Source organism: Natrix helvetica (assembly GCF_964273705.1).
Source record: "Natrix helvetica genome assembly, chromosome: 1".
NCBI classification, from domain to species: Eukaryota; Metazoa; Chordata; class Lepidosauria; order Squamata; family Natricidae; genus Natrix; species Natrix helvetica.
The window spans coordinates 185,274,526-185,295,932 of NC_138548.1; positions in this window are offsets into that span (position 1 = coordinate 185,274,526).

Genomic DNA, 21,407 nt, shown 5'->3' on the forward strand with positions numbered 1-21,407 from the left:
GGAGGCGTTGGGCAGGATGGAGGGGGCGGACTGGCAATCAAGGGTGGCTGCTTACCTTTTGGTACAGCATGCCACTCCTTGCCCCCTGTCCGGAAGGTCTCCAGCCGAACTGCTGATGGGCCGGCGCCTGCGGACCACCTTGGATAGGCTGCACCCGCTCTATTCCAAGGAACAGCCTGGCAACCTGGGGGCCCCTTCCCGAGATTTCGCGGTGGGTGATCTGGTATGGGCGCAGGCGTTTTCAGGGGCTGTCAGGTGGGTGCCTGCCACCGTCACCTCCATAACCGGCCCCTGTTCTTACAGGGTCCAGCTGCTTGATGGGACTGAATGGCGGCGCCACCTGGATCAATTGAGGCGCCGCCACCTGTCCAACGCCAACGACAACCCTGCAGGGTCGACCGTCGTCGTGACTCCACCAGCGCCCATTGCCGCATCGCTTGCTGGTGCCCTTCCACCAGAACCAGTTGACCCAGTCCAGCTGCCCTGGGCCACTCCTGTTGAGGACGCCGCCTCCCGGCCGTCCATTGTTGGGGATGTTCCGCCCATTTGGCGAACTCCTCCTGGTTTTCCCTTGGCCTTCCCCAAGTCAGGCCAGGCCTACCCTGATGTTCCCCTCTCAAGCCCGCCTACGGCCACGCCCCCTCGGCCCTGCCTACCTGTTCCATGTAGTCCACCTCCTAAGGTAGGCCCTCAAGATGGCGCCCGGAGCTCCACTCCCTCGCGGGAGGAGCTACCACGGGCACTTCCTTCTCCTCCGGCATCTTCTGCTGTACTGAGATGTTCTGGGCGGGTCCGGCGCCGCCCAGCCTATCTACGTGAGTACGTCTGTGTGACGTCCGCACATGCGCACTCACTGGGGGGGAAGGGGTGTTATATCCTGGCAGATGACGTCAGGGATTTCCCCCTGACGGCCGGCATCTGCGCTAGCAACAGCCAGGTCGCGTCTGATTGGATAAGACGCGACCTGGCTGAGAGCGGGGAAAATCCAGTGTTCGGATTGGCTGGCTTGTCTGACAGCTTCACATAAATAGCTGTCAGACTAGCCCAGCGCGCTTCTCTCCTGTATTGCTGTATTTATTTATTTATTTATTTATTTATTATTAGCGTTTATATACCGCCCCCTCTCCCGAAAGGGACTCGGGGCGGTGTACAGTATAGCCGTTGTGTGTTCAATAAAGACAAACTTAATTGCCTCACGGTCTCCGCTGGTGTTTGTGCCAACTTAACAGTTAGAATTTGGTAAGTAATGCATATACCATGTAAATTTAGTAATTGATTTTCAGTTTATCTATCCATGCATTCATCCATCCATTGACCTCAGATTTAAAAATGTAGTTATTTACAATTCTGTTTTATAAAATACTCTAAATTATTTCACAGAAAATAAGCAAAGAAAGAAAAAAGAAGTAACATTAGTGTGAGTGTTTATGTGCCATCAGATCAGTTTAATTCCTACCCACCAAATAGATAGATTTTCTCCATGACAATCTGTCCTTAACCTAGTCATTCATGTCTTCCGATGATGAACTCCTAGCTGCTGTAAAGGAGTCAATCCACCTTGCTGCTGGCCAGTTAGGTTTTCACATAATGTATCTGAAACAGGGTAAATTGAGCCTAATCATTTGTCCCTTGTGAGAACTTTGAGTTGATTTCTTCAACAAGCCCTTTGCTTGCTTTCTTGGCTATCAGTGATGTTCTTATACCAAATTTTCTCCAATATCAAATTTCAAACGCATCAGTCCTGTTCTTGTCCTGTTTCTTCAAAGTCCAATCTTCACTTCCATAGAGTGTCATTGGGAATGCTATGGCTTCCACACTTCTGATCTTTGCTGGTAAAGACACACATTGTGACATTTGAATATCTTTTCCAAGGCCTTTATAACTGATCTGCCATGTACTAGTCTCTGGCCTATTTTTTAACAGCTCGTACCTACTAATGATATTTATCATAAAAAGCAGAAATGATCCACTATTTCGATATTCTCATTGTCAATTCTGAGGCTGGTCATTCTACCTTCTGTCATTAATTTTATCTTCTTTATATTTGAGTCCCATTTTTTCCATTGGGCTGCTTGACTTTTAATAATAATAATAATAAACTTTAATTTATAAACCGCACCCTTTCCTAAGCAGGACTCGGGGCGGTGTACAGTCATATTAAAACAGTATGAATACAAAATATAGATATACTTAAATATACAAATAGGTAAACGGAGGAGGTAGGATGTGGACTGTACAATATTTAAATTAAAATACAAATAAACATTAAAATTACCCTTAAAAACTACCCAATAAGATGTTTGCCAGGAGGTTAAAATGGGACTATAAATCAGTTAAGCCAGCTAATTGGAACAGGTGGGTCTTAAGCTTCTGTCGGAAGGAGCGGAGGTCGGTAGTAGTTCTAATATTTTATTACTAGGAAGTGCAGATCCTTTGCATTTTTAGGTTTCAAGATAATGTCATCAGCATAGTTATTGATATTTCTTCTTTCAGTTTTATACACCACACTAATTTTCCAGACCAGCTTATATAGCATTGGATATTTAGGTTGAATAAATAAGGGGAGAATATGCAACCTCGTCATACTCTTGCTAACTTGGAGCCAGTCTGTTTCACTATGTTCTGTCTGTAAAATATTTTAATAGGAAGTACGGACTTGTTTATTTTTGCATAATTCCTGAACCATGGATTTTATTTTGAAGATTATAAGCACGTCAACCTCTCCTCTGAATTTGCCTTACTGAGTAAGATTCCAATACAGCACATTTAAAGGAGGCAGCCTCTAACAGATAGCCTATGATTCTACCGCCATCTTCTGGAAATTCACAGCTTCTTCAGGCTTGAGAGAATTAATTATGTGATTTCCAGCATTAGAGCTGGCTAAAAGAATTATCCTAATGCAGGATACATTAGGGCAGGGGTGTCCAAACTTGGAAACTTTAAGACTTGTGGCTGGGGGGGTTCTGGGAGTTGAAGTCCACAAGTCTTGAAGTTCCCAAGTTTGGACACCCCTGCATTAGGGTAATTCTTTCGGCAAACACTCAAAGAGACATTTGGACCCATTTCCCACAGAAAAGAAAACACTGGGTGCCACAAAGCCCTTCCCGTGCCTGACTATTTCCTGAGCACCCACCAAACTAGCATATGTATTTGAATTAAAGGTTCTGTTTTCTTGGATTTACAATAATACAATACAATAGTAGAGTTGGAAGGGACCTTGGAGGTCTTCTAGTCCAACCTCCTGCCTAGGCAGGAGACCCTATAACGTTTCAGACAGATGGCTATCCAACATCTTCTTAAAGACTTCCAGTGTTGGAGCATTCACAACTTCTGGAGGCAAGCTGTTCCACTGATTAATTGTTTTCACTGTCAGGAAATTTCTCCTCAGTTCTAAGTTGCTTCTCTCCTTGATTAGTTTACACCCATTGCTTCTTGTTCTACCCTCAGGTGCCTTGGAGAATAGTTTGACTCCCTCTTCTTTGTGGCAACCCCTGAGATATTGGAACACTGCTATCATGTCTCCCCTAGTCCTTCTTTTCATTAAACTAGACATGCCCACTTCCTGCAACCGTTCTTCATATGTTTTAGTCTCCAGTCCCCTAATCATCTTTGTTGCTCTTCTCTGCACTCTTTCTAGAGTCTCCACATCTTTTTTATATCGTGGCAACCAAAACTGAATGCGGTATTCCAAATGTGGCCTTACCAAAGCATTATAAAGTGGTATTAACACTTCACGTGATCTTGATTCTATCCCTCTGTTGATGCAGCCTAGGACTGTGTTGGCTTTTTTGGCATCTGCTGCACTTTTATCCATGGTTGGATCCATGGTTGGCCTACTGGGAGTCAGAAAGCTCAATAAATCGCTTGCTGGTGGGTGTCGCACATTGGCTGTTGTGACACATATTTTGAGTGACAGGGAGTCGCAGCAGAGCTGCGGGTTGCTGACCGTTGTCCTAAGGAATTGGACAAGTGATATTATTCCAGATAATGGTTGTTGAAAATGTATGATATATCTGTTTTGGAAAATACCGTATTTTCTACTAGTCAAAGGATTCCACAATGTGTGTTATTAAGGCAGAGATATTGTGATATCTTACAATAATGTATTGTATTCTTCATATTACAGTAGTAAAGAGTGAAGTCATTAGTAAGCCAGTGACTACTGATGAATATAACACATAAGATATTTTTTTCTTTCTCTTTTTAGTTTATACTTTGATTTTTAATCTATTTCTCTTTAACAACATATATTGTTTGGTTAAAAACAGATTTTTTTTAAAAAAAGGAAATGTTTTCATAAACATATCTTTCATATGCTGGGAAGTGACTGGAATTGCCTCCACATCTTGCCTCTCAATTCCCTGCTATACAGCAGATGTGAGAAATGTCATTGTGATGCATATCTCTGTATGTCTCAACCCTGCAGAGTTCTAGACCTACAGAAATAAGCATTACAATGACCTTTCTCACACCTGTTAAATAATTTTTTTAAAATTATGTGTAAGGGAGTAGGGTATCTTTGCATATCAAATATTGTGAAACAGCACAGTTTCATACAACAGCATCCATAAAACTCATGCTTGATGAGTAATGGGGACAAAGGAGAAATGTGTGTTTGTATGCACATATATAGATAATTAGATAAACATTGATGATGCAGAAAATGTGAGTCCCTTCTTCAGCTGTTTCTCAGAAAGAGCATGTTCAAAATTCATAAAATACTCACAATATCAGCAATCCAGTATTACAATCCACAGATATAAGTTAAATGTAGACCTCTCTTTTCAATGCTACACAAACATTTTTTTGACTCCGCCTCACATAGGAATTTTTCATAATCTTCCATATGCCAACAAATTTGATATACTGGGGATATAACCAAATAGAACACACGTATTCTTAATAGCCATGATTGCAAAAGCATGTTAAAAACCTGATCTCTTCCGATCAAAATGTGAAAATAGGACATATAGAAAAATCTTATATTTACATTCTATTTGTAATTCCCAAATGACATCCTCAGTCATCATGGGGGTTACAATCATTACACATTTTTGACATGTCTCAAAAAACTGGATAAAACATTTTGTTGTACTAAATAAAGACTCTATTGAAGCCTATTATTGTTGATTTAAAAAGCATAGGACTATCCAGTTCATTATCCCAGATATCATATACATTGTTTGTAATTGCTTTTATCTGTCTCTTTTAGCTGCTGATAAAGACATTTGATTATATGCCATTGAAATCACTTATTTTTAAAAAAATCTTTCAGAGGCTACAAAACCATCAGAACACCCACAAGCTTTAGAAGCAAATACTTAAGCAGATTAAGTTGCCAAAAGCATGTTGATAATTTTTAAACACGTTATTATTGCGCAGCATATGATAGTAATTAAGATATTTGCCTAGGGTTATGGAGACCCAGGTTCAAACTGACCCCCAATTGCAGAACTTTGCTAAATTACTTTTGGTCATTCAATATCTCTATTAGCAAAGGCTTGTTTTAATTGGAGGAGAGAATCTGGTGGGCTGTAAATGGAATGAATAAATAAAAATGAATGTCATGATGAGGAGGTCCATACGACACCTACAGCCAATATTTTTCAGAGGGATCTTGCAGCATTCCGTGGTTATTTATTTATTTATTAGATATATATCTTTTTTCCAGGAGTTCAAGGCAGTTTACAGAGGGATTTCCATTTCACTTACACAAAAATAGCCCTGTCGGGTAGGCTGATGTGATTGCATCCTGTGAGGTTTCACAATTGGGGGAAAAAATCAGTGCAAGACTTTATTTCAAATATTTTTGTCAAATGTTTTCAAACAGCTTTGCACTCTTATTAAGAAATAATTAAAGCAAGTAGCAAGAATGCTTTTATTTCCTTAGCTTCACTTGGTAAGCGTAACTAATTGTATTGCATTCCACTGTGGGTTTCTCCCTTCTCCCAAGCCTTAGCTGATAATGTAGTTTAACTTTCAAATTTCAAGGTGAATTTTTTTTTATTCAAGTTTTCAGTCTAAAGCAATTCTATTTGCAGAATTTGATTTGAGTTTATGTGTGGGTAACTTACCTATCCTTTGATTGATTAATTATGCACCTATGCCATGTACTAAAGCTTTTTGCGTGTATGTAGGCCTTTGAGTCATTATTTTTCCAGTCCTGGTGACTGCCTGGATTAGCCCCTGTGATTTTCTTGGCAAGAGTTTTTCAGAAAAAGTACCTCGCACTGAGAGAGAGAGAGAGAGAGAGAGAGAGAGAGAGAGAGAGAGGGAGGGAGGGAGGGAGGGAGGGGGAGAGAGAGAGAGAGAGAGAGAGGGGGGGGGAGAGGGAGAGAGAGAGAGAGAGAGAGAGAGAGAGAGAGAGAGAGAGAGAGAGAGAGAGAGAGAGAGAGAGAGAGACTGGCCCAAAGTTTAGGCTTTGTGGGACTAGAACTCATGGTCTCTTGGTTTCTAGCCTGATTCCTTAACCACTACAGGTAGTCCTTGATTTACAACCATTCATTTAAGAACTGTTCAAAGTTGATGGTGCTGAAAAAAGTGACTTACAACTAGTCTTTCACTTACAACCATCACAATGTTTCCATGGTCATTTGAGTAAAATTTGGACACTTTGGAAACCAGCATACATTCATGACAGTTGCAGCATCCAGGGCTCATGTGATCACCATTTACGACTTTTCCAAGGAGTTTCCAAAAAGCAAAATCAATAGGGGAAGACAGATTTTCTTAACGATTGAATGATTTGCTTAATGACCTCAGTAAATTCAAAGAGGAACTGAATTCTAGTATCATTCTCTATCTTCTGATAATAAGTAGCCACCAATGGAAAGCATGATGACCATTTTGTGAATTGCATGTCACTCGGACATGGCGAATTGCTCAGTGAACTGAGCTGTTGGCCTTTAGGAACATATACATGAGGACGAGGAAGTTGACCTACAAACTCATGATTTTTTAGAATTTACAAATTCCTTAGGTGGGGAGGTACAGCTGAATGAAAGATGTCCATTAGAACATACACTTGTAGCTGAAGCTACACTAATAGTTATTTTTAGTGCTTTATGGAGAGATGAGAGGACTGCATATGAATGAACCACATACAATGCGCTTTGGGGAGCTTGCAGAAATCTAAGGAAAGCAACTGGCTTGTCAGCCCAGCCCAAAATAGACCTCATTAGGAAATTCTAGAGGGTACATGCCCTGTCTCCTCCCAAAGTTTGTACCCATGCCCTCGTAAAACATATCCTAGTAAATCAGAGTAATGCAAAGATCAGATGCTGGAGTAGGGAGAAAGGGAATTAAGCACGTAAGAATGCTTGGGGACAACTTAGTTCTGTGTCCAAGGATTCATTCTTATTGCAAGGCTTATTGACAAAAAAGTAGAAGGACAATTTTAAAAAAAAAACATGTTACAGTAGTTTTGTTGTGGGGGGAAGATGAATTGTCTAAATAGGGACAAGTTGGATGTAAGTGTACAAAGCAGATCATGCAATGTAATTTCTAGTTCAAAGATCAGAGAGTCACACGGGACAATCTTCTAGGTATTTGTAATTTATAATACAAATTGTACAGTAGATGGCAGGACAATAAAATGAAGCTTTATTTCTTTCAATTATCAATTATCCTGCAAGGAAGAAGAAATGGGTTTTCTACGAGTTTCTTGTCTGATCTAGAAACTGCACAAGAAATGGAACTTTAAAAAAATTCTTGTTGGGCCTAAACTGAGCCAGATTTTACAATGTGGATCAAAAAAATGTTGGGAGTTGTGTACCTTTTGCATAATTATGTAATTCCCATTGTCATGATTCCCATTGATAGGATCTGATTATTTTTATTTTTATTATTGCTTATTTACTTATTTTGTTCAAATTAATAGAATATTTCATTTGTTCATACCAGATGAATGTCTTCCATCCTTCTTAAAGAGACAAGCCTTACTATTTCATAGACTGTCTATTCAGCTGGTGATCCTGGGGGAGGGTTGACTTAGGGACTGTCTTGTAGGAAAGACTTGTGCATGCCACATACCATGTTTGGTTTGGATCATAAGTTGTGAATAAGCACTTGCAGTTTTAATTGTTTCTAACCAATTTTTAAAAATCATTTGCTTATTTTACCATTGTTGTTATGCACTAAGAGTCACATTTTGAGTGGCCAGAGTTATAAAGTCCAATAACAAACATCTTCCTTTACTCTCTAATCCCCTCTGTCTTAGTTGTAGTGGTGGATTCTGATGGTGTAGAAGGAACATCATCTTCCAGCACCAGTTGACTTTGATTAATGAAATGGAGAGAACAAGCCATCTGGATGACATCCAAAATGCCAGTTTCTTCTTCATATTGTTTTGTTGTTAACAGCATGATATTTATACAGCATGATATTTAGCAGCTATATAAAGGTAATTTTAATAGCAAATTGTTGCAACAATATGCTGTCTGGAAACTCATACCAGATCTGGTCATGCAAATGGTTTGTAAGTATAATCTTTATTGTCATTGTACTTAAATACAATGAAATTGTTTATATTTATGCACATTTATATTTTCCTTCTTATCCCTAAATTGTTCAGTGTTTAACAGCATTTCCAAAATCAATTTTAACCTTTCAAAGCTTTGTGCTGCATAAGTTATTTTAGGATTGTGAGATGGGAACTGAAAACAAAATAAATGCTCCTGGCCAGCATCCTCACTTGGAAGGAGACTAGCTAGGAACAACAAGGAGCTGTTGCCTTGAGTTGCAGAATCCAACACAAAACCATGTATCTTGGTTTCTCTTTCTATCCCCGCTTATCATTCAGTAGTTGGAGAGAGAACTTTTATTACTTATTAATACTTATTTCAATTATGTGGTTTCTTGCTGGGGGCTCTGCTCTAACATGTTATCTGACTTGCATGTAAAGCAATGCTGTCAGCCACGGGAACATTGAATGAGAAAAACTGTATCTGAAATGTAGTTAAACATTCACATTTGCAATCTAACTGATTAAACAAATTAAGTCACTCAATCTTTTGAGGTTCATTTATAGGTTTATCTCATTACAAAGAAATCAGTTGCCAGGTTGATAAACGCTTTGCCATCTTCAAATCAAATAGTGAGTTTAATGACTCAGGTGAACCAGTTTACTGGCTATCTCTTCGGGGCCCACTTGTTCTGTTTGATTTCAGCCTGGCAACCTGAGGTTAAGGGCAAGATCCGTATGGCGTCTCTTGTTAGGTATGGCTGATGAGACTATAATTGGGTGAGATGCTTAAAGAAGAGGTGATTACAAATTAAAAACAATATTTTGAATGAATTGATTGTTGAGGATTGTGACAATAACTTGCAACCAGCCTCAGAAAATGAAAAGAGAAATTGGTCCATTGCTGGGAGAAAGTGGAAAGAAGGTGACAAGCAACAGGGAGAAAGCAGGACTATTTAACTCATTTTTTGCAACTGTCTTTACACAAAGGGAAAAAAACAACCCAACCTATCAAAAACAGCACCACAAAAAACAAATTAGTAGCACAAGTTAAAATAGGGAAGAAAATGCTAAGTGAGCATCTATCTACCCTAGACGAGTTCAAATCACCAGGACCACATGGATTATACCCCAAGGTTCTGAAGGAGGTGGCAGGCAAGATCCCAGAACCACTGAACTATATCTTTCAAAGATCCTAGAGCACCGGGGAACTGCCAGATGACTGGAAAAGAACTGATATAGTTCCCATCTTCAAAAAAGGGGAAAAATAGATCCAGGAAACTACAGACATACCAGCCTGACCTCAATACCAGGGAAGATTCTGGAAAAGATAATCAAGCAATGAATCAGCGAACACCTAGAAGCAAACAAAATAATAACAAAAAGCCAACATGGGTTTGTCAAAAACAAATCATGCAAGACTAATTTTATTGCATTCTTTGATAAAGTGACAAAATTAGTGGACCAGAAGAATGCTGTCGATATAATTTACTTGGACTTCAGTAAGGTATTTGATAAAGTAGACCATAACCTACTACTAGATAAAATAGAAAACTGTGGGTTAGACAGTATAACCACCAGATAGATTTGGCTGACCAACTGCACTCAATGTGTAGTCCTCAATGGAATTGCATCTACATGGAGGGAAATATGCAGTGGGGTACCCCAAGGCTCTTCTTTTAGGCTCAGTACTCTTCAATATATTCATCAATGATTTGGATGAGGGGATAGATGGGGAATTCATCAAATTTGCAGATGATACCAAGCTAGCAGGAATAGCCAACACTCCAGAAGATAGACTTAAGATACAGAAGGATCTTGACAGACTTGAACATTGGGCACCATCTAACAAAATGAAATTCAATGGTGAAAAAAGTAAGATTCTACATTTAGGCAAGAAAAACAAAATGCACAGGTACATTGTGGTGCCTCGCTCAATAGTAGTAACTGTGAGAGGAATCTTGGAGGCCTAGTGGACAACCATTTATATATATATATGAGGCAGCAGTGTGCAGCAGTTGCCAAAAAAGCCAACACAGTTCTAGGCTGCATAAACAGAGGGATAGAATTAAGATCACTTTAACTGTTAATACCACTTTATAATGCCACACTTGGAATACTGCATTCAGTTATGGTCACCACAATGTAGAAAAGATGTGGAGACTCTAGAAAGAGTGCAGAGAAGAGCAACAAAGATGATTAGGGGACTGGAGACTAAAACATATGAAGAACGGTTGCAGGAACTGGGTATGTCTAGTTTAATGAAAAAAAGGACTAGGGGAGATATGATAGCAGTGTTCCAATATCTCAGGGGTTGCCACAAAGAAGAGAGAGTCAAGCTATTCTCCAGAGCACCTGAGGGTAAAACAAGAAGCAATGGGTGGAAACTAATCAAGGAGAGAAGCAACTTAGAACTAAGGAGAAATTTCCTGACAGAACAATTAATCAGTGGAAAAACATGCCTCCAGAAGTTATGAATGCTCCAACATTGGAAGTTTTTAAGAAGATATTGAATAACCATTTGTCTGAAGTGGTGTAGGGTTTCCTGCCTAAGTAGGGGGTTGGACTAGAAGACCTCCAAGGTCCCTTCCAACTCTTTTATTCTGTTTTTCCTCCTCTATGGGCAGCATAATGGCTCAGTGGTTAAGATGCTGGGCTTGTCGATAGTCCGGGTTCAAGACCTGAATGCCAACCAACATGATGAGCGCTTGTCTTCGCCTAGCTCCTGTCCACTTAGCAGTTTGAAAGCATGCAGTTGCAAGTGCATAAATAGATACCACTTTGTTGGGGAGGAAGCAGCACTCTGTGACTTATACTGGCCACACGAAATGTCTCTGGACAGTGCTGGTTCATGGCCTTGAAACAGAGATCAAAGCTGCCCCCTATAGTTGGCAATGACTAGCAGGGTAAAATCCACAAGGACTCCTTTTCCTTCCTCTCCTTCCTCCTTTATAGGCAAGCCCCTTTGAAGAAGGCTTTTATCAAGACTTTGCTATTGATAGGTCAGGATGACTAATTCTCTGACTAGGTTTAACAACAATTGTGACTTTCTGGCATAGATGTCTTAGGAATAATCTCTTTGTGCCTTGGAGTCGTCAAATTCTAAGTCCAGCAGCAAACAGAAAAGGAAACATCAAAAGAAATGGCTATGAAGGTCAGTTACTTAGACTATTAAGAGTAATATTCCAAACCTCTTGGATGGCCATAACAGATGGAATGGAATGATGTTAGGAATCTTTTCTGCCATAGGAGAAGCACTCTGGCAAACAGGAAGCAGAAATTCTATCTGTTTTAGAGGCCTGCTTTAGAGGAGATCTGATGGATCCTACACTCTCAATTACCTTCAAAATAATTACCTGCAGTCCAACTTTACTGGGGTTTCTATGAAATAATACTCCAGATGATCTCGAAGGTCAACATATGAAATGTGTATCTTTTTGGGGGGTTGAGGATGTCATCTGAAGAAACTGCTTTCAAAAAACAATACAAATTCTTTGTATAGGCATTTTATTATTGCCATTGTTCCCTTAATCTGTGCAAAAAAAAAAAATCCTTGTTGCGGTCTCATATGCAGTGCTTCAAAGAAAAGCATGCAGAGTTACTGTCCTTCCTTACCTCACTGCAGGTTCTCATACAATCTCAGCTAATGAGTGATAGATAATTTACAACAGCAAACAACACAAATGCTGTGGCACAAAGAACAAATACATTGTGAGAATTGGACCAGTTCGTATACAATGGTTTCTACATAAATGTTGCATTGGTGTCCCAGTAGCCTTCACCGAGGGAATGTGCAGTTTTGTACACAATCTGATTGTTTAAGAAATCTTGCTACTAATTAATTGGTATTTTTAAATAAATTCTATATAAATTACTCAGAACCAAATTTACTTGACAGTTTATGAGAACATTGTTGAGGGAATGGGGAGAAATGCACAAATGTGGAATGCTGCCAGGCATCAAGAATTCTGACTAATCCTTTCTGTACTGAAATGATTTACTTCTTTATTTCTCCTTTCAGAAGAAATGGAACTGCGTTAAATAAGTGGATGCAAAAGTGACACCCTTTAATGAATTTCTATACTGTAGAATTGTATGACTTGCAGTGGTGTACCATAATACAAGAGAATAATATACAATATGCAAAAAATGAAACTGAAATAATCCATAAAATTAAAATTTAACTAAAGTCCACAAAATTCAAATTTAAAAAAATCGCTAAAACACCAACTTTGGGCAGCATCAACTTACAATAGCTAGCCTTAAGTATCAAAAACCCTCTGAACCATTGCAGTTTTTATTGTTCAACAGACAGTTGAAGGACAGTCTCAGAAAGCATAACATTCTCTGTGACTGGAAACACTGTCTTCAGGTGATGTTAGCCTCACAAGATACACCGACTAAGGAATAAACTCCACAGAAGACTAAAGACACTTTTATTAAGATATAGCAACAGAATCTTATTGGTCTGACTGTGCTTTATCTTCATCCCCTTTTATAATCATGTGAATTAGGGAGCAGGCCAGGGTACCTATGTTTTAATATCCATTCTTCATGATTTGGATTTAAGCCACTTTTTCTCTTCTTGTTGCTTTGGAAATGAATCTCTCCTCTTTCTGTCAAGGCATTGCTCTTCACTCTCTGCAGGTGCCCATGAACTCATCTTTCTCAGGTTGAGGATAGATAACCACCCTGTGGGGTGATTCTGCCTGGAGAAGGTGGTTTTGAAGGTTCCCTGGGAGCCAAACCATGTAAAGCTTCAATTTAATCCTAAAGCTGTTGCTGTTTTATGATGATTTGCTTGGACCTAATTAATTATTTTCTTCCTACCTTCTCTTCATCTCTCTTGAAAAATAATAAACTTTGTTTATAACTAGAATATCAAGATGTTTGTGTAGACATTTCTGCCAGCAGTGCTTTCCTCACATGATACATGCACCAACTTGATTTGGCAAACAAAGTGGATGCCTCCTGGCCCCAGAGGTGTTTCTCTCAAAATCATTAGCATAAATGATTCAGTCATTGAAGTTACTTCAATAAAATTACATGGGGTTTGGCTCATGGTAAAATTTAACCTTGTTTACTTTTAAATAATAAACAATTAAGAAGCTATTTCATTTAATGTAAGACAAGGCAGTTTGTATTTTTAAAAAAACAAATATAGAAACATGTTATTTGTATTATAAGGAAAATTTGAATGAGCTGGCAAAGAACTTACTTTTCTTTGACTATACAGTTTTAGAATAATGATATTAATATAACTTCTGCCAAAAATTAATGACAAAATATCCTTTATTGTTACAATTGGCTAATCGGTCATTTATCATACTGTTATCACACTTAATCACATGAAATGCAAAATCAGGCACTGATCATGAAGATTATAATACAAACAAAATCCATATTTAGCCTAAAATATTAGGGTATTTTTTACCATACCAGTTGAAAATTTATGAAGGACAGACAAATTTGCAAAGAGATTTGGCTTTAACTGCTGCAATTTCTGAGGGATTCTCCCAGTAAGCTTTAGGAAACTTCCCAGTTCAACTTAACATGTCTCTTTTGCCTTAGATCTCCTCTGCACTTGTGCAGATTACTCCTATATTGTAATATGATGCAGCCATGACTTTAATATCAATCATATTTTCCTCCTCTTTTTTTCTTGCATTTTTAGCCAGTTTGACTTTTTAAGATTATTTTTTGGAACACCAGGTACCCTATCTTTCAAATCGTAACTGACAAAATGTTATAACAGGTGGTTGATCTTGGCAAAACTAAACGGATTTGGACTATAGACCAGAGGAGTAAAATGAAAGGACATCTGGAAGAAGGCAGTAGCAAATTATTCCTGCATTGTTATGAAAACAGCACGTGAATTGTTTCATGGCCACTGGACATCAAGCTTTGGAATTATTATGTTAATACTTCCTTCCTTTCCCCTACCTTCCTTGGCAATTACAAATAATATGCGTGGTAGAATCTTGGATTTTCTTTCCACTTGATGTACTTATTACTAACATACACACACACGGGGGGGGGGGGAGGGAGGGAGGACTGAAGTGGAAAGTATGGATAAGACATCAATTTTGAGATAAATTCTTTTGAAAACTGGATGTTAAAAGCTACCTTCCAATATCTTCATTTAGGCATAAGGTTTAGAGCTGGCCCTAATGGGTCAAGCCTGATTACCCAAAGAATTAAGCAGGCCTGCTCTGTGTGATGTGGGTGCCTTTTCTCCTAATTTATTTGGAAGACCCTACTAGATAGGCTTTCATCTCCTTTGCTTTGGGCTCTTGGCCTCAATGTTCAGCTACTCCTAGGAACAGCTAGATGATCTGTCATTGTGCTCACTCTCATTGAGGAAGGGAAATATATCTCCTACTGTCCTTTTTCTGTGGGGAAAGCACCATCTTTGCAATAGCAGTTTGCATGACATCTCTGGACAGGGATCTTGCTCTTTCTGTGGAGGGGAGGAGGTAACAAATAAAAACAACGCACAAGATACATTGCATCTTTCTTTGGAGAGCTCCATAGCAGACTCTGTTGTTGGGTAGCCTGAAACAGACTAATTTCAGTATCAACCAGAAAATGTCAGGTTGTTTATTTATTTCTTTTTTTGGCCTTACTGCCTGAAGGGCGAGAGAAACTCAAATCCCTCAATTCCTCCCTTGATTAGTAATGTAAATTGACAAACCTTGGATGCTCTGAGGTCTGAATGGCTACCATTGACTCTGCTGTCTCTTGGCTCAGCACTGGAAACAGCACTTTAAATTCAGTGAAATTAAGTCCTGGATTGTATTTTCCAAACACACGTGCTGATTGGATATCACTGACCTTTGGATTAACACTCCTGGGTCTTTCTTCATTTTGCTTATATTCCATTATGGGAATTCTCAGAAATTTTTGGTAATTAATATTCCTTTACACCCAAAGAAATAACACAAGACTTGTTTTCACTGCATGCTCTTGACTTTTGAGATATAACAATAATAGAGACATCCATTTATTAACAGACTACTGGATGCTGGCACTAGTGTTTCCATGGAAACCCACAGCCTGCAAAAGCCTCCACAGATGTGTTTTTCACTGTAAACATCAAATAGCACCAGTGAGCTTCTACACACACACACACACACACACCGAGATGCACTCCCCTCTTTCTGACACCTGTACTTTCTCACTTGGTAACACCCTTATAAAAAGATTTCATCTGGTATTTTGCTTTGCAAATTTCTGACTTGGAGGAGGTATTAGAAATTGTGCACTAATTTATCATATCCCACAACTCACATGGCAGAACATTTCCTTGTAAGCTTTTCCAGAGGTACATACAAAACCACTACAGCAATTGTGACAAAGATTATGGCTTTTTAATCTATACTTCCCAGATCATGGTGGAAAGATTTATGCAAAAGCATTAAGATGAAAATATACAGTATTTAATATATTGAAATCTTACAATGGAAGAGCACAAAGAAAACCTGAATCATAGTTTTCAGGAAATGTATGTTCCCACAAAGTTACAAGTACATAATAACAAAAACATGAAGAGGAGGCAAGTAAAAAGAAATGAGAACATTACATGTCAATCTCTGTTTCCGTTCTTGAGTCAATACAATTCTTAGTCAATACAAGATGACTAATCAATTTGTATTATTATTTTGTAGAGCAAAAGTAAAGATGTAGTTTAACTCTTGGAAGAGTTCAGTGACTTGGACAACTGGGAGCTCCAGTACATCCATAGACAGAACATATATCTCAGTTAGCATAGGAAGGAGAACACATTTATTGTAAATATAACTATCCAAACTATCCAGTCCTTTCGCTGTAAGTCTGAAGGTATCAGACATGTGACCTAAAACTCTGACCCCCCCCCCCAATTAAGTCAGCTCAGCATAACTCCATTGGTTTCTTGTTTGCTGTTGATTTAAATTAATATTGGACTTATACTGTTGGTAGCCTTTTTGGTTCTATTTCAGATGTCCAGTTCTTCTTCTTCTTTCTCCCTCCTTGTCTTTTTCTCAGGCCTCTTCTGCTCCAGAAAAGTGTTCAAGTGGTACATTACTCCAAAGATTACAACTTTGCATAGGAACTACACATTCATTCATTCTATTGGCTGCCCATCCGACCATAGGGCAACTCTGGGCAGTTTACAGTCATAAAACTATACCTATACCTATACATTAAGATATAAATAAATTAAAATCAAACATCAAAATATAAGGTCACGTGGGGAGGGTGGGGATAGAGTAAAAGGAGGTGAGATCTGTTGTTAATCAACCACCACCACTGTGCTGTTTCTCCACTGGGGCCCATAAGGGTCTTTAGGCCCTTATGAAAGGATAGGAGGGTTGGAGCCAACCTCACATCCGGGGGCGGGGAGCAGGCAAGAAGTTCCAGATTGCTAGATATATCATTCTTGATATCTGAGAGAGAAAAGCTGGGCTAGACTCCCTGGAGTTTCCTCTTTGAATATTTTGAGCCATTTCTTTTCATGATTCTCCACTAGCAGTTTGAAATAACAAAGAGCAAATTCCCACTGGACAATCTAAGGAGAGTGAGGCCTCCTTCTGCCAATTTTTCTGAGAGGTTTCCTGCCCTACAGCCAGCCTGCCTTTGTCCACTGTGCTATTTTACATATGCTTCTCCTCTCAGAAACTGGCCAGCTTCAGCACCCCTCCTGGGACTTGGAAAGAAAAGCAGAAAATCTTGTTGAGTCACAAGCTCTCTGAGTAACCTGGACAAGTCATCATCCTGACATCAGTCTTTTCATCTTTAGTATGGAATGTGGATTAAGTTTACTATAATATTTGGCATAGTCTCATATGTTTGCTCTGAAGTAAGAAGTCTGAGTATAATTGGAGAATGTATGCACAAAATAATTCTCAGTGTACAGACCAGTGATGGGATTCAATTTTTTTTTACTACCGGTTCTGTGGGTGTGGCTTGGTGGGCATGGCAGGGGAAAGTTACTGCAAAATCCCCATTCCCTCCCGATCAGCTGGGACTCGGGAGGCAGAGAATAGATGGGGGGGGGGGGGCGGTCAGAAGTGGTATTTACTGGTTCTCCGAACTACTCAAAATTTTCACTACCGTTCTCCAGAACTAGTCAGAACCTGCTGAATTCCACCTCTGTAACAGACTAAGATACTTTTAAAACCATTGTCCATATACAGACGATGTGTGAAACTGTTATTTTAACAAAGTTATAATTATACAGACCACCCATGAGATCCTTTTGTAAAAAAGCCACGTTTCACTTATAGTGTTTTATCTGGAGCTCAGATAACTATTATACTTTGAAAGTTTTTATGTATTCCAAACATTTGTCTTTTTGTCTTCTTTCTACAGAAATCTATTGAAAAGGGTAAACTGAAACAGGAGCACTACAGGTTGGGGAGATAAAGCAAAGGCAAGACTGAAATATAGTAGGAGGGGTTTCTCAGGGCAAGGTAGATGGCATTTCTTTCCTTCTTTATTCCTGCTTTCTCCTCTTTCCTTTTTTTAAAAAAATTAAGTGTTGCTAACTAATGAAATAAAACTATATCTCAGTTTTTAAAGGAATGACATATTTTATATTCTGTTTTTTGAAGAAATAAATTGAAAGATTTATTGCTGTTGTTAAAACAGGAATTTGAATCAAAGGCCCCATCATTTTTTAAAAAAGAGCCGTGGTTGGTACTGATTGAGGTTATAGTTTTCCCTTTCATTTTAAATAGGAAGGAATTTATGAGTCAAAAAGGCTGGGAAAGAAATACTGAGTCTTCTCCAACTAATGCTTGCCAGTTCGAACGAAGACTACAATCTCACCTGGAAGGAAGTGAAGCAGGTGGGAAAATATTGATTATAAACATGAAAAAACAGGCAAGCAGGTTTTTATAATAATAATAATAATAATAATAATAATAATAATAATAATAATAATAATAATAATAATAATAATAATAATAATAATAATAATAAATATTTATTTCTTAGCCGCACCCTCTCCCGAAGGACTCGGGGCGGCGTACAACAAAACATAGGAAATAAATATATCGACATACATATAACAAAACATATACCAAGACATATATACGACATATACAAGGAGGAGGTGAACTGATAGATAAAAACAAGTAAAAACACAATGTTTAAAAACCCCTAAATAAATTGAATGCAATTAAAATACCCCAAATAAAAAACCCGTCAGGAGCGATATAGTTGGATCAAAGTTGAGCCAGGCCAGCAACTTGAAAAAGGTGGGTCTTGAGCTTTACACGAAAGGAGCGGAGGTCAGAGGTATTCCTAATATCCAGAATCTGCAATGAAATTGACAGATGGCAGGGGTGGAATTGGCAGGGGGGGGGGGTTGTACATTCTAAAGACAATTTTTTGGTAACATTATTGTCCATTTTGCAATCATCTTTACTTAAATCCAAGCAGAGCAGCTAATTTTAGCTCTGTACTGGGTGCTTCAAAATTTCCAAAGACGACGACTATTTGTGGTGAGTGAAAGAGGGCTTTGAGAATTGGGATAGAGAATCGGGTGCGGGAGAGGTCAGACCTGTTAACTCAGCTTTGTCCTGTCTAATATGTAGATGGAAACATGATTCATATGCCAGGCTCTTGAAAAGTGGACAATCTCTTGCAACATTTTTAGATGTCCTACAGCAGAAAAACATGGCCCTTTTAGCAGTGAAGAACCTCTGTCTGAGAAGCAGCAGCATATAAGTATGAAGGCCTGTTTCGTGATATAAAACGATGTTTAGATAAAATTCTGCAGCTGTCAACACTGAAATTGATTGGTAAATTCAAAAGATACCCAACCAAGGTCACCAACAAAAATAGGCTTGATTTCCTAAATGGCTTGTTATAAATTATCATGGTTTTGTCTCCTAGCGTGGCTATATGTACCGCTTTAAATTGTACATATTGCCTGCTTTGGCCTTTGTAAGTATCCAGAATCTTGTGCAAGTGCCTGGCCACAGAAATTAAAAGCATAAATTAATTTTATACTTTTAAACAGAGTGCCAAGAATATGGAAACCCAATCAGACTTGGCTGCCATGTCAAAAGATGGGCTTTGAGGCAATGACTTAGCATTTTTCAAGGCAGCTAGGAACCCAAAACAAATTTAAAATTCCTAAATTGAGAAGACACCTAACTTTTGGAAGATTTAATGTCCATCACTGTTTTTGAAAGGAAATTATGAGGTTTCCAATCAAACAAAAACTTGCGATGAAGGATTGCCTGAAACATTAACCCATTTTATATTGAAAAGGTTTGTGGTTGCTCACTTAATTTTATTGCAGCCATTAACTAGCATACATTTATAACTCCATCAAATCAGATTCCCAGGTTACCCAGATCTGTTTGATTAGTTATTGTCCAATTATGATTTTATCTTTTCTACATTTTGCTTTTGTAAAATGCACCATATTTTGATCACATCAAATTTATCATTATTAAGTTTTAGTATGGTTATGGTTTGCTACCTCTGAACTTTCTTTTCATTTTGAATTGGTCAGGTACAGGGGTGTGCTTCAACCAGTCCAACAACCGTTTCACTGAGAAAATGGTGATGGCAGAGATGTAGACAAAACAGCAACAGAGATACCTCTCTGCCAATACCATTTGAAAAAGGGCCCATATAATTCCTGAACCAACAAGATTTCCTTCTGCTTAAGTTATATAGCTTTCCCCAGAAATGCAGAATCATCAGCCCAACTCAATTTTTTCACCAGATACATCTCTGCTACATCTCTGTTACACTGCTATCAAATAAAAGTATTCAGGCATTAGGCACCATATGCTGTAATGAAATAGTGGTAATGCTCTGGACTGTGTAGATGATATATATACCTATGTACTTTATGAAGATCAGTTTTATTTTGAAGATCCAGCCATTCAATTCATAACAGAGTACTTAAGAACTCTGAATGAGTTTAGCAATGAACTGATGGGCCGCAATAACTGTTCTTTTTCTCAAGAAAATCATTTAAAATCCAGAATCCAAGAATTTCCCTGAAAACCCCCCAAAAGCCTGCGAGAATAAGAAAGATCTACAGGAATGAAAAAGGAATGGAAAAATAAAATAGGCAAAAACGAGCCTTTTAGGACTTGCCCCAATTGACAAGTGCTACCACATTTTGATGCAAGCATTTATTTATTGTCTTCACATACTGTTAGATTCAACAACAAAAAAAGTCTCCTTGGGAGGTTTGCAATGTTTAGCCCTTTATCAAATCTCACCCGGGCTACAGGAATCTCTCCCTCAGGTTATGAAAATATTCCAGAAGAAAGCCAAAATTTGGTGAGAACCAGAGATTGGCCCCATTAAGCTATTTGTTTATTGTATTAACTGAGTGGCCCTAGATGAGAGAGCCCTTAAGCGAAAGAGGCTTATTCCCATGGAATTGGGGGAGAACCGCTGCCTTAATTGAGGACATATTGATATATTCAACAACATGCTGTCAGCCAGAATTTGAAAATAGGATGTTGAAATGTGGCACCTGTATTGGCACACTGCCATCTCCATGGCAACTACTTGCTCTGGAGCAAAACCTTGAAATTTGCTTGGGTTTTCTTTGTCTTCAGATGAAGTTTGTTTCTTTCAGTACATATGTGATCTAAGCTTAATACATTGAATACCTAGAAATCTACAATCAAGAAACTCAAATGTATGACTGAATATTTGAAAAATTGCCCTCCTGCCTTTTTTTTTTTTTTATCCCCTTAAGGCTGCCAAGGCAGAATACTGCAGTGACCATAGCACAAATACACACACACAGGCACAAGATTTCAATCTTTCCTGACAGAGTGGCAGAATCCATCCTTATGTAAACCTTCTATCTTGCTACTGTTTTTCCTTTCATTCTTTGCTGTCTTCAGGGGATCTTGCTGAATGCAAGGGAGCAAAAACAGGCCCATCAGGCTCTTGGGCTCTGGAAGGCAATGCCAGTAGC